Raw genomic sequence first — 13,149 nt, 5'->3', positions numbered from 1 at the left:
GTATAACAAACATGTTTAATGGCAATAATTTTCTGTGAGAAATATTTCATTTTCTGGTACAATTTCAAGGGTACAAACACTTTTGACCATGTCTGTATCTGCAAGCCACACATCCACTGCATCCGAAGCAGCACTTTCTTTGGCTGGTATCAATGTGCTTCATTGATGTGCAGGCTCAAAGTGACTATATATCACTCTATCCCCAACTGAGCAGTTCTTGTGAAATGTAACTTGAGGCTTTGGTCCTGTCCTATATATTTTTGAGATCAGTATCCATTCTTAAGGACTGAACAAGATCAGTGATTATTTCTATTCCAAAGAAGGGAGATGCTACCGACTCTGGAAACTATCGGACTATTGCACTCATACTTCATGCCAGCAAAATACTACTGAAGATCCTACAAAGACAGCTACAGCCTTACTCCTGCTACCGGAGGAACAAGCAGGATACAGAAAAGGCAGAGGAGCAAGAGATGTAATTTCTAAAATTATATGGATAATGGAAAAGGTCAAAGAATACAACAGGAAGATCTATTTTTTCTTCATTAATTGCAGCAAAACCTTCGACTTTGTTGATCACCAGAAACTTTGGAATACCATCAAGTATATGGATGTGCCAAATCATCTGATCAGCCTCAATAGGAACCTTTATATCGACCAAGAAGTAACAGTCCTAACAGAACATGGTTACATGGCATGATTCAAAGTGGAGCGAGGCATCAGACAAGGCTGTATCCTGTCACCATTTCTCTTCAATTTATATGCAGAAGCTATTTTCAGGACGGCTGGATTTGTCAAAAAATAAGAAGGAATAAAAATTGCCGGACAAATTATCAACAATCTTAACTATTCAGATGATACAACATTGATAGCAACAAGCGTATATGGAATGAAGGACTTATTATGGAGTGTCAAGATGGAAAGCTCAAACATGGGACTCCTACTCAATACAACGAAGACAAAAGTATTGACTACTGCCAGGTATGACCTGGACACATTTGAGATGGACAGCAATGAACTGGAAGTTGTAAAGAACTTCAACATACTCGGATCAATGATTACTCAAGATGAAGCAACGAAACTGGAAGTCAATAGGAGAATCGCTATGGGCAAAACAACAATGAAGTCACTGGACAAGGTCCTCAAATCGAGGAACATTTCACTGGTGATGAAGACATGGCTCGTACATAGTCTGTTTTTTTCTATAGCAACATATGGATCCAAAACCTGGACGATAAAGAAAAAAGACAGAAGAAGAATCAAATCTTCAAAATGTGCTGCTAGATAAGGATGTTATCAATACCATGGATGGTAAGAAGAACATACAAATCAATTTTCGAAAAAATCAAGCCAGACATGTCACTTGAAGCAAGGCTGACCAAGCTACGACTTGCCTTCTTTGGACACATCATACGAAGAGCGCAATCACTGGAGAAGGACATAATGGTAGGAAAAATCAAATGAACAAGACGAAGAGGAAGACCAGCAACCAAATAGCTTTGTACAATCAAGATAGCTGTGGGGAAGACCCTGGTTGACCTATCTAGGCTTGCAGAAGATCGATCGTCTTACAGAGCGTTCATCTATAAAGTCACCATGGCTCGAGATCGAGTAAAAGGCCATTAAATAATAATAATAATAATCCATTATCAAGATCCCCCAATACTTTTCAATGATCATTTTGCCTGTGGGACCCCATTGTTTAACATAGCTATCAGTTTGATTAGTTGTTCCCCTTTTTTATTTACACTAGGGGGGCCAGAAGTATTTCTCTCTCCTGATTGAGGGCAAATTGTTATACCATCCTTAGGATACAGTCCAGTTATGTCTAAAGAACAGATACTGGCCCTTCGTATGCCTTTTTTCTGTTTTGGTGGATGGTGACTCTCCCACCACAGCAGTAAATTGGTGGATGTTGGTTTCTGGAAGATCGTGGTTCTAAGTGAGTCGTCAATACTCATAACTGATCCTCAGGTAGCTCATGCAGATTACTCTCCCAGTTAAACTATAGACCTATGGAATTGAGGGTTTTTAGATACAGATACAGTGTGCGTGTACAGGTAACACACTGACTCACCAGTGACATCTCTAGGTGAGGTCCTTCATCTTCGTTTTTCTTCTTCACCTGGCACAGACCGCCATCACTTCTTCCTGCCGGGACTTGTCTCTGCAGAAAATAACAGTAATTTATAGCTGATCTCTTTTAGAGCACATTCCCCACTTTTTCCCCGACTTCTACACTATGCCAGATGAAGAAAAAAAAAGTGACATAGTTCCACTTTGCACAGTGACAGGACTCCCCTTTTGTTCCCCCCATGGAAAATAAAAAGTAAAAGTAAATTATATTACAGCATTAATAATGTCCCCACTTGCCACCATAAACTAAAAATGTATGTTCCTCATTCTGGCCCCCATACAGTAATTAAGTCCCTCATTCTGGCCCCCTTTATTTAATAATGAGCCACATCCTGGCCCCCTATGTTCCTTGGCCTGGCTGGTTCTCTATGTCCCTTGGCCTGGCTGCCCCCCTATGTCCCTTGACCTGGCTTGCCACCTATGTCCTTTGGTCTGGCAAGCCTCTTATGTCCCTTGGCCTGGCTAGCCCCCTATGTCCCTTGGCCTGGTTGGCCCCCTATGTCACTTGGCCTGGCTGGTCCCCTATGTCGCTTGACCTAGCTAGCTCCCCTGTCCCTTGGCCCTGGTTGAGCCCCCAGTTCCTTGGCCCAGGCTGGCCCCCTTGTCCCTTGGCCTGGCTGGAACACTATGTCCCTTGACCTGGCTGGCACACTATGTCCCTTGGCCTGACAGCCCCCTGTCCCTTGCCCTGGCAGGTCCCAAAAGACCCTTGGTCTCACTGTCACAATTTGTCTTTTGACCTGGCTGGCCCCCTTTGCCAATGGGCCTGGTTAGCCCCCTATGTCTCTTGGCCTGGCTGGTGCAATATGTCCCTTGGCTTGGCTGGCCCCCTTATCCCTTGGCCTGGCTGGCACGCTATGTCCCTTGGCCTGGTTGGCACACTATGTCCCTTGGCCTGACAGCCCCCCTGTCCCATGGCCTGGCTGGTCCCCAAAGACCCTTGGTCTCACTGTCACACTATGTCCCTTGTCCTGGCTAGCCCCCTATGTTTCTTTGCCTTGCCGGCCCTCTATGTCCCTTGGCTTTGCTGGCCCCCTATGTTCCTTGGCCTTGCTGGCCCCCTATGTCCCTTGGCCTGGCTGGCCCCCTATGTCCCTTGTCCTGTCTGGCATACTATGTCCCTTGGCCTGGCTGGCACACTATGTCACTTGGCCTTGCTGGCTGACCCCCTATGTCCCTTGGCCTAGTTGCCCCCCCTGTCACTTTGCCTAGCTGCCCCCCTGTCCCTTGGCCTGGCTGGAAATCTATGTCTCTTGGCCTGGCTGGACCCCTATGTCCATTGACCTGACTGGCACACTATGTTCATTGGGATGGCGGCACACTATGTCCCTTGACCTGGCTGGCCCCCCTGTATATTGGCCTGGCTGGCCCCCTATGTCCTTTGGCCTGGCTGGCCCCCTACGTCCCTTGGCCTAGCTGGCCCCCATGTTCCTTTGCCTAGCTTTCCCCCCCGACCCTTGGACAGGCCAACCCTCCTGTCCCTTGGCCTAGCATGCCTTCCTGTCCCTTGACCTGGCTAACCCCACTGTCCCTTGATCTAACACCAGAATCATGCCACATCCACAAAAGAAAAAAAAAGACTCCTCTTACCTGCCTGCGCTCCCGGCGCCACATGGCGTTCTCTTCTCATAGATCCGGCACGCTCATGTTAAAATGTCGGCCGACCTAGCAGAGGCCGGCGGCTGATGTGAGTGCAACTGTCGCAGCCACATGACAGTGACGTCATACGCCGGCAATGTCACTGTCATGCACTACTTGCAATGGGCGCACACATGTCAGCCGCCGGCCTCTACCAGGATGGCGGCCTTGTTAACTATTGCGACGCGACAATGCATTTCAACTGAATGTGCGTCCTTTGACGTACATTCAGCTGAAGCCAGCGGGTCCTTTCTATGGCCTGCTCGGGGACCCACCAAGCCTATATATCTTAGGATTGACTTTTAGCAGTTCAGAACTGATCTTATTGACAAACATATCGATTGGTGACAGATCTTCAGTTGCCCGGGCCATCTTATTGCTCTTACTTTTGAGATTCGTGAAAAGCTACCTACCTGTCTTCTCTGGTAAGGACTCATTCAAAGATGCTGACTCCCTTACATCAGATAATAGATCCATGTAGATATTCAAATCAGTGCACAGACGTTCATCCTTTTGTGTGAAAAACTTCTGCCATTCCACCTTCCTAGCGAAAAGTTGCAAGTCCTTAATCCTGTCAAACAAACAAAAATTACTGGTCAGCACAAATAATAACCCTTCACTGAGAATCATCATCTCACTACTCGTTAATCCGACATATGACATATGATGAAAACTTACTTATGAAATATGAAGCAAACTATACTGTACATGTTTGGCATCTGTGTAATTGTACTGAGAATTGTCAGGTCAATTTTACCATATAGTGTACATGGTAAACAAAAAAAACAAAAACAATTGTTAAATTTCAGGTTTTTTTTGCAATTTCAATGCACTTAGAATTTTTTCCCGTTTTCCAGTGCACTATGTGATAGAATGAAAGGTGTCATCCAAAAGTACAATTCGTCCGGCAAAAAACAAGCCCTCACAGAAAATAAAAAAATTTCTGTTTTTGAAAGAAGGGGAGGAAAAAACAAAAAATGAAAAAGCAGAAAATGGCGATGTCATAAAGGAGTTAAAGGCCTATCCGATAAATGTAATATTTGTGTTGTGATATTCTCCTTCTCGGCAATTAATTGCGATTCCAGAGGGGATAGATTCAATCTAAAAAACAGAGTTTGTTGTAGGGCCACCAGTGCATTCGCCACTATACCTGCCCCTTCCTCTACCTCTCTGCTTCCCCCTCTAGGGCTTATTATGGGCCTCAGTGTCAGAAGGTTCCATGTCTGTTGATGTTATATCAGTCTCCCAGTCCTTTCTTTCTATTCTGTCTCCCAGTATTTGGTATTCTTAATTCTCTTTAAAGTCATGGACAACCTTTAGGTACAGTTTGTGTTTATGTTCCTTCAGCTGGTATTGGAATCTTTCAATTATGTTCTGAAGGGCACTCTCAAAAGTCTATCTCATTTTCTAATTTTTTTGTCAGGTCTATCTGTTCTTTTAATTTATCATTAGGCAAAGATAGATTATTTTTCACCTTTTCCAAAAGGAGCTGCAAGAACTTGAGAGAACTAATTGTGGCCTCTCTTTTCTATGTAGACATTAAATGTGAACTTCTGCACTGTAATGCAGTGAGAAGAGTGACGTGAAGCCCACGAAGTAAAATTTCATTTTTTATGTCATTTTCGAGACTCTGCACCTCTCACCACCATAAAATCTTCTCCTTATAAATTTTAGTTAATTCCATAAAAGCAGCATTATGCGTAGGAATATACTTTTTTTGTGTTTTTTTTCTGAAAAGATATCCCTGGTGTCTGTCAGCCATTGTTCAGTATCCAGACCTACGGATAAAAAAACAGCCATGTCCAGTAAATCTCGACTAATATACAGCAATGAACATCCAAACTGTGGTGTTGGATGTAGATCTCTCAGAGTAACGTATAGAATATAAACCATAGAATCTCTTTATGCCGATTACTCATTTAATATCCTGCTTAAACAGGCAGACCGTGCTTCCGGTTTGCAAAGAACAATCAGTGATAGATCATTCTGTGTGCATAGTCTATTATTGTTCTTCACAGAACATGTCTACACAGGACAATGTGCTTCAGAGAACAGTGATTTTTAAGCAAAATGATCAGTCAATTCATTATTGGCAACCTGTTTACACTGCAAGATTATTGGGAAGCAAGCGTTCCTAGAAATGTTCTTTTGCGATAGTTGTGAAGTTTTAATCCAGTTTAAAGGGAACCTCTCATGTCCTATCTACTATCTAAACTGCCCCTATTGCTTTGTTAGTGATGCAATGTGCATGCTATGGGGTCAGTTTACATAGTAGATAGGACATGACAGGTTCCCTTTAAGCCTAATTCTGCCAGTGACACAGAGGAGAAGCACAGGCCGCACATTTTCACCAAAATGACAAACACAGTAGTAGAATACTAATTTATGAAGTTTGTAACATAACAAGTAAACCAAACAGCACATCATCAATTTAAAATGAATCATATTATGGAGCATATAACTCTATACCTGAATCTAAAAGCAATTTATTTAAATCTAAAAAATGTAAGCCTTTTGTCTTGGAAAGCCACATGCTAACACTGGCCCTGTAAAGAGTTTTCTTCCATTTTTAAAGGGAATCTGTCAGTAGGATCAACCCTCCCAAGCTGTGTATATGAGCATGCAGTCATAGATAGTTGAATAAAATGATACCTTAATATCTGCATTTCGATTTCTCATTCCAGAGAAAGCCACATTTTTCTTAATATGTAATTGAGTTGTTAAGATCTATGGACTGGCACAGATCTTATGGAGAATTTGCCTTCAGGGCTTATTTTAAATGAAAGGGGCTGTTATTAGCGTGAGACAGTTAATGACTAGGGATGCGTGGACCTGTTGAAATCCAGGTTCTGGTACCTGACCCGAACTTTAGTCCAAAGTTTGAGTACCAGAACTGTACCCGAAATTTGAACCGAAACCTGAGCCCCATTGAAAACAATGGGGACCTGAACTTTGGAGCAGGAAAATTCTCTCTCTTTGGCCACGGCCCCACTATCAGTATTTGGTCAGCATTCGGTCAGTGTTTTTTCTCAGGATTGGGAGCCAAAACCAGATGAGGAACAATCAGAGAAAAGGTATAATAGAAACAAGTGCATTAATTCTGCATTTATTACCCACCCCTGGTTTTGGCTCACACTCCTGAGAAAAAATACTGACCGAATACTGACAAAATACTGATAGTGGGGCCATGACCTTTCTCTCTCCTTCCGGACCTACCCCGGAACTCTGAACATTAAAACGGACTTCCGGGAGAAGTCCGTGTTCGAAGTTTAGCACCGGACACCAACTGTCCGGTACGAACCCTGAACTTTTACATTCGGGTTCGCTGATTTCTAGTAATGACTGACAGTCTGCCCTCCTGGTCTACATTTTTCACACTGTTATTGCCCCGTTCATTTAAAATAAGCTCTAGAATCTGATTTTCAGGGAGATCTGTGTCCGGCCCATAAATCTTAACCCTAGAACGCATACCTGGGGCCTCGCAGGCCCGCCCTGTTAATTGTTTTCTATTTTCTGCAAGATTCCTTTAGTTAGAATTTTGTAAATCTAGGTATTCCTCAGGTATATAGTTGTTTGTCATTTTTTTTGAGTTATTCCATGTTATTTGCACACGGGCCTAAAAGGCCCCAGGTATGTGAAAAAGTAGATTTTTATGGTCATGCGTTCTAGGGTTAAAAGATCATTTACATATTAAGAAAAATATGGCTTTCTCAGGAATAAAACATTAGATCACAGATATCAAGGTATTATTTTATTCAACGCTCTATGATCTACAGGTACATGCCCATTTAGACAGCTTAGCAGGGTTGATCCTACATTCAGATTCCCTTTAAAGTTATTGTCAATAGGACCAGGGGAATTTAAAAAAAAAAACCCTTATACTCATCTACTAGACTGGCCCTGCTCCATCACAGTTGCAACTGTGTCCTTCGTTGGTTCGCTGGAATCAACATATGACAAGGACTTTTACAGTTAATATGAGGTTGTTGATTAGCTGTAGCATTTACATATTCTCCATTTTTCCCATTTGGACAAAATGTAAAAGTGCGTTTACACAGGATGATTGCGTCAGTTAAACATAAAAGCTGATCGACAGTCATATCGTAGCTTGTTTAGACGAACAGACAGCACTTCCCATATACACAGAATGATCAATAGTAGATTGTTCTGTGTGTATAAAAAATCATGTTATTGGCAGCATATCACGGATTTAACAGAGCAATACCACTGATTTGCCTTCAAATCGGTGGTTGTCTGGTTCCTGAGAGCACCATTGATCACACAATAGACCCCCATGAAGTAAGTAGTTTAAGAGACCGGAGCAAATAGTTTCTGTCTGAGAGCGCACGCCGTCATCAATAAATTCAATAAAACCAAGGCTATTTAGCTGTGCTCGTCATTCTGCTTAGCTGCATACTTCTGAGGGGTCTATTGTGTGAATAATGAGGGTCTCCGGACCAGGACTCCATGCAATATGCAGGCAATTTAAAGTGAAGTTGACACCTGATACATGCTGCCCAATTCATGTACAGTAGCAGACGCCATTTCATGTTTGCAGACCCCCTTATGTGCCTAAACAGAGAAAACCTCCACAAGTGACCCCATTGTGGAAATTACACACCTCAAAGAACTTGTCTAGATTTAGGGTGAGCACCTTAAATTCACAGGGGCTTCACATTTTATAACGTAGAGCTGTGAAAATGAAAAAATACATTTTTCCTGCAAAAATTTTGCTTTAGCCTCACATTTTTCATTTTCAAGGGTTATAGAAGAAAATTAACCATATAATTTGTTGTGCAATTTCTCCTGAGTAAACAAATGCCCCATATATGTTGGAAAACTACTGTTTGGTCACAAGCCAGGGCTCGGAAGGGAAGGAGCACCAGTTGACTCTTGAAGTGCAAAATTGACTGGAATAGATAAGGGATGCATTTGCAGAGCGCCTGATGTGCCTAAAAAGTAGAAACCCCCACAAATGACCCAATTTTGGAATCTAAACCCCTCAAGGAACTTATCTAGATGTGTGCTGAGCACCTTAAATTCACAAGGCTTCACAGAATTTTATAACATTGAGCTGTTAAATTGAAAAAATATATTTTTCCTACAAAAATGTTGCTCAGCCCCAAATTTTTTCATTTTCACATGCTTAACAGAATCAAATGGACCATAATATTTGTTGTGCAATTCCTCTTGAGTACATCGACTCCCCGTATGTTGTGTAAAACAACTGTTTGGGCACAAGACAGGGATTGGAAGGAAAAGAGCGTCAATCGAATTCTGGAATGCAGTTTTGGTTGGAATAGATTACGGATGCCATGTCACATTTGAAGAGCCATTAACATGCCAAAAAAGCAGAAACACCTACAAGTGACCCCATTTTGGAAACTACACATCTTGAGGAATTTATCTATGGGATGTAGTGAGCATTTTTAAGCCTCAGGCGATTCACTGAATTGTATAACATTGGGCTAAGTCAATGGAAAATTACCTTTTTTTCCACTAAAATGATGACCCAAGTTTTTCATTTTTTAAAGGTATAATAGAAGTAAATTGGTACAATTTGTGTTGCAATTTGTACCAATACCCAATATGTGGTCAAAAACTACTTTCGAGGTGCAGTGCAAAGCTCAGAAAGGAAGAAGCTCCATATTGGAGTTGAGATGTTGCTGGAATGGTTTGAGGGTACCATGTCACATTGGCAGAGCCCCTGAGGTGTCAGAACAGTGGAACCCCTCCCTTTCATCCCAGAAAGAATTCATCTAGGAGTGCAGTGGGCATGTTGCCCCACATGTGCCTCACAAAATTTTATACCATTGGGAGGGGGAAAATTAATAATTACATTTTTACCACTAAAATGTTCCCAATTTTACATTTTTATAAAGGCTAATAGGATAAAATGGACCTCTCAGTTTCTTGTGCAATTTCTCCTTACGTTTAATTGTGAAATACTTTTCAGGCACTGTGCAAAGCTCAGAAGGGAAGGAGTGTCATATTATAGTGCAGATTTTACTGTTATGGTTTGCGGGTGCCATGACTCACTGGAAGAGTCGCTGAGGTGCCAAAACAGTAGAATTCCCCCTTAAACCTCATTTTGCAAACTACACCTTTCAATTAATTAATCTCCCCTCTTATCTTCACTTCTCACAATCTCATACAAGATGTCTCCCGTGCATCCCCTATACTCTAGAACTCTCTACCCACACATATCAGACTCTCGCCGACAACTTGCAGTAACACTCGCTCCACCACATCGCTGCACGACCAGCTCTACCCTCACCTACTGTATCCTCACTAGTGATGAACGAGTGTGCTCGCAACTGCTTGGTAATCACCCGAGCATCTCCTTGCTCGAGATGCTCGGTGCTTGGCAAGTACTTCCGGGATCCTCGGGCGGGAGCTCGAGTCCCCGCCGCGCATGTTTGCCGCTGTTTTAACAGCGGATAAACATGAGAGGATTGCCTACCACTCACTGTAATGCCGCAGCCACATTGGTTGTGACATTAAAGTGATTGGCTGGCCGCACAGCGCCATCGGGCCTGTATCAGACCCGGTGACCCTATGCCTGTCATAGTCTACCCTTCAGACAAGCAGAGTAGGGAGAGCTGCAGCTGATTGAGGGAGAGAATTGATTGGCGGTTGATTTAGTCAGGTATTCCACAGCAATATACATCTAAACTAACAGTTCTTCTAAGGACTAATTCTGAGACATAAACAGTACAGATCAAAAGTTTGGACACACCTTCTCATTTAAAGATTTTTCTGTATTTTCATGACTTTGAAAATTGTACATTCACACTGAAGGCATCAAAACTATGAATTAACACATGTGGAATTATATACTTAACAAAAAAGTGTGAAACAACTGAAAATATGTCTTATATTCTAGGTTCTTCAAAGTAGCCACCTTTTGCATTGATGACTGCTTTGCACACTCTTGGCATTCTCTTGATGAGCTTCAAGAGGCAGTCACCGAAAATGATCTTCCAACAATCTTGAAGGAGTTCCCAGAGATGCTTAGCACTTGTTGGCCCTTTTGCCTTCACTCTGTAGTCCAGCTCACCCCAAACCATCTCGATTGGGTTCAGGTCTGGTGACTGTGGAGGCCAGGTCATCTGGCGTAGCACCCCATTACTCTCCTTCTTGGTCAAATAGCCCTTACACAGCCTGGAGGTGTGTTTGGGTCATTGTCCTGTTGAAAAATAAATGATGGTCCAACTAAACGCAAACCGGATGGAATAGTATGCTGCTGCAAGATGCTGTGGTAGCCATGCTGGTTCAGTATTCCTTCAATTTTGAATAAATCCCCAACAGTGTCACCAGCAAAGCACCCCCACACCATCACACCTCCTCCTCCATGCTTCACGGTGGGAACTAGGCAAGTAGAGTCCATCCGTTCACCTTTTCTGCGTCGCACAAAGACACAGTGCTTGGAACCAAAGATCTCAAATTTGGACTCATCAGACCAAAGCACAGATTTCCACTGGTCTAATGTCCATTCCTTGTGTTCTTTAGCCCAAACAAGTTTCTTCTGCTTGTTGCCTGTCTTTAGCAGTGGTTTCCAGACAGCTATTTTACCATGAATGCCTGCTGCACAAAGTCTCCTCTTAACAGTTCTTATAGAGATATGTTTGCTGCTAGAACTCTGTGTGGCATTGACCAGTTCTCTAATCTGAGCTGCTGTTAACCTGCGATTTCGGGGGCTGGTGACTCGGATAAACTTATTCTCAGAAGCAGAGGTGACTCTTGGTCTTCCTTTCCTGGGGCAGTCCTCATGTGAGCCAGTTTCTTTGTAGCGCTTGATGGTTTTTGCAACTGCACTTGGGGACACAATCAAAGTTTGCCCAATTTTTAGCACTGACTGACCTTCATTTCTTAAAGTAATGATGGCCACTCGTTGTTCTTTACTTAGCTGCTTTTTTCTTGCCATAATACAAATTCTAACAGTCTATTGAGTAGGACTATCAGCTGTGTATCCACCTAACTTCTGCACAACACAACCGATGGTCCCAACCCTATACCTGACAGGGCACACCTGTGAAGTGAAAACCATTTCCGGTGACTACCTCTTGAAGCTCATCAAGAGAATGCCAAGAGTGTGCAAAGCAGTCATCAAAGCAAAAGGTGGCTACTTTGAAGAACCTAGAATATAAGACATATTTTCAGTTGTTTCACACTTTTTTGTTAAGTATATAATTCCACATGTGTTAATTCATAGTTTTGATGCCTTCAGTGTGAATGTACAATTTTCAGTCATGAAAATACAGAAAAATCTTTAAATGAGAAGGTGTGTCCAAACTTTTGGTCTGAACTGTATTTATTAATGGTGATAGCAGGAGTTAGGAAGGCAGAGTTTTTGGGCACTGTATACAGCAGAATAGGGTCCATTGCACATTCTGTCTGCTATTGTTACTGAAATCCATCGCCCTTAATATCAGAGCTAATTTTTTTTTGCTCTGATTATTTGCTTAAAAAGCAATACAGTACACCATTTTACTGGTCCATTTGCTTGTTAGCAGAATACAGGCAGATTTTTTTTATTTTATTCACATTGCTGTATTGTGGAAGCAGAGAAACTTGTCCATCATCAGACTTGATCCAATATTACTGCCGTAATAATCGTGACATTTTTTGGAGCGTACCAAATATTACACTCCAGTTAAAGTCTGCCAGTTGTCTGTTGTTCAAACCCATTCACACTTGGTCGCTGACAAATATCATACTAATAGGCCACTTCCTAAAACCGTGGTCATCAAACGTGATCCCATATTACTGTGGTAATAATCGTGACATTTTTTGGAGCATGCCATATATTACACTCCAGTTAAAGTCTACCAGTTGGTGTGTTTTTGAACTTATTCACACAATACCATATTTCTAACGCCACTGCCTAAAACCGTGGTCATCAGATGGGATCAGATATTTCTGCGCTAATAATCCAGAATTTTTTGGGATCATGACAGATATTATGCTCCATTTAAAGTCTGCCAGTTGTGTGTTGTTCAAAACTATTCACACTTCCTGTCCCAATTTCTAGGGGGCCGCAGAACACAAATATTCAAACAAAAGCTGTGTGAAAAGGTTGTTGGTTGGAAAGCAGATAATACTTCCAGTCAGTTTGCCACCATTTTCACCCTGTCTTCCACATGGTCCAGTCTCAGTAGCCATGAGTCTGGACCACATATTCCTCACCCTGATTCTCCTTCCTCCCACCATGCCGAGTGCCCGGGGAGAAGTGATCCCACACTTGGACACTCCGAAGAGCTGTTTACTTTTCCATTTATAGATTTGGGGCCTCGCGCTTCAAATGGGGAAAGAGGAGATCGCATGTAGCAATGCCCAAATATTTGATCAGCCACGGTCACACGAAGGCGATGG

General features: G+C 42.5%; 1 pseudogene; it reads right to left on the bottom strand.

Moving 5' to 3' along the window:
* Nucleotides 1-1,159: 1,159 nt before the first annotated feature.
* LOC141260695 (uncharacterized) overlaps nucleotides 1,160-13,149 on the bottom strand; it is a 100,692-nt pseudogene continuing 88,702 nt past the window's right edge.

This window comes from Phyllobates terribilis, unplaced genomic scaffold (assembly GCF_046119375.1).
Source record: "Phyllobates terribilis strain yellow unplaced genomic scaffold, ASM4611937v1 Scaffold_1__5_contigs__length_1240528914, whole genome shotgun sequence".
NCBI classification, from domain to species: Eukaryota; Metazoa; Chordata; class Amphibia; order Anura; family Dendrobatidae; genus Phyllobates; species Phyllobates terribilis.
This window is presented reverse-complemented; position numbering and strand designations above follow the sequence as displayed.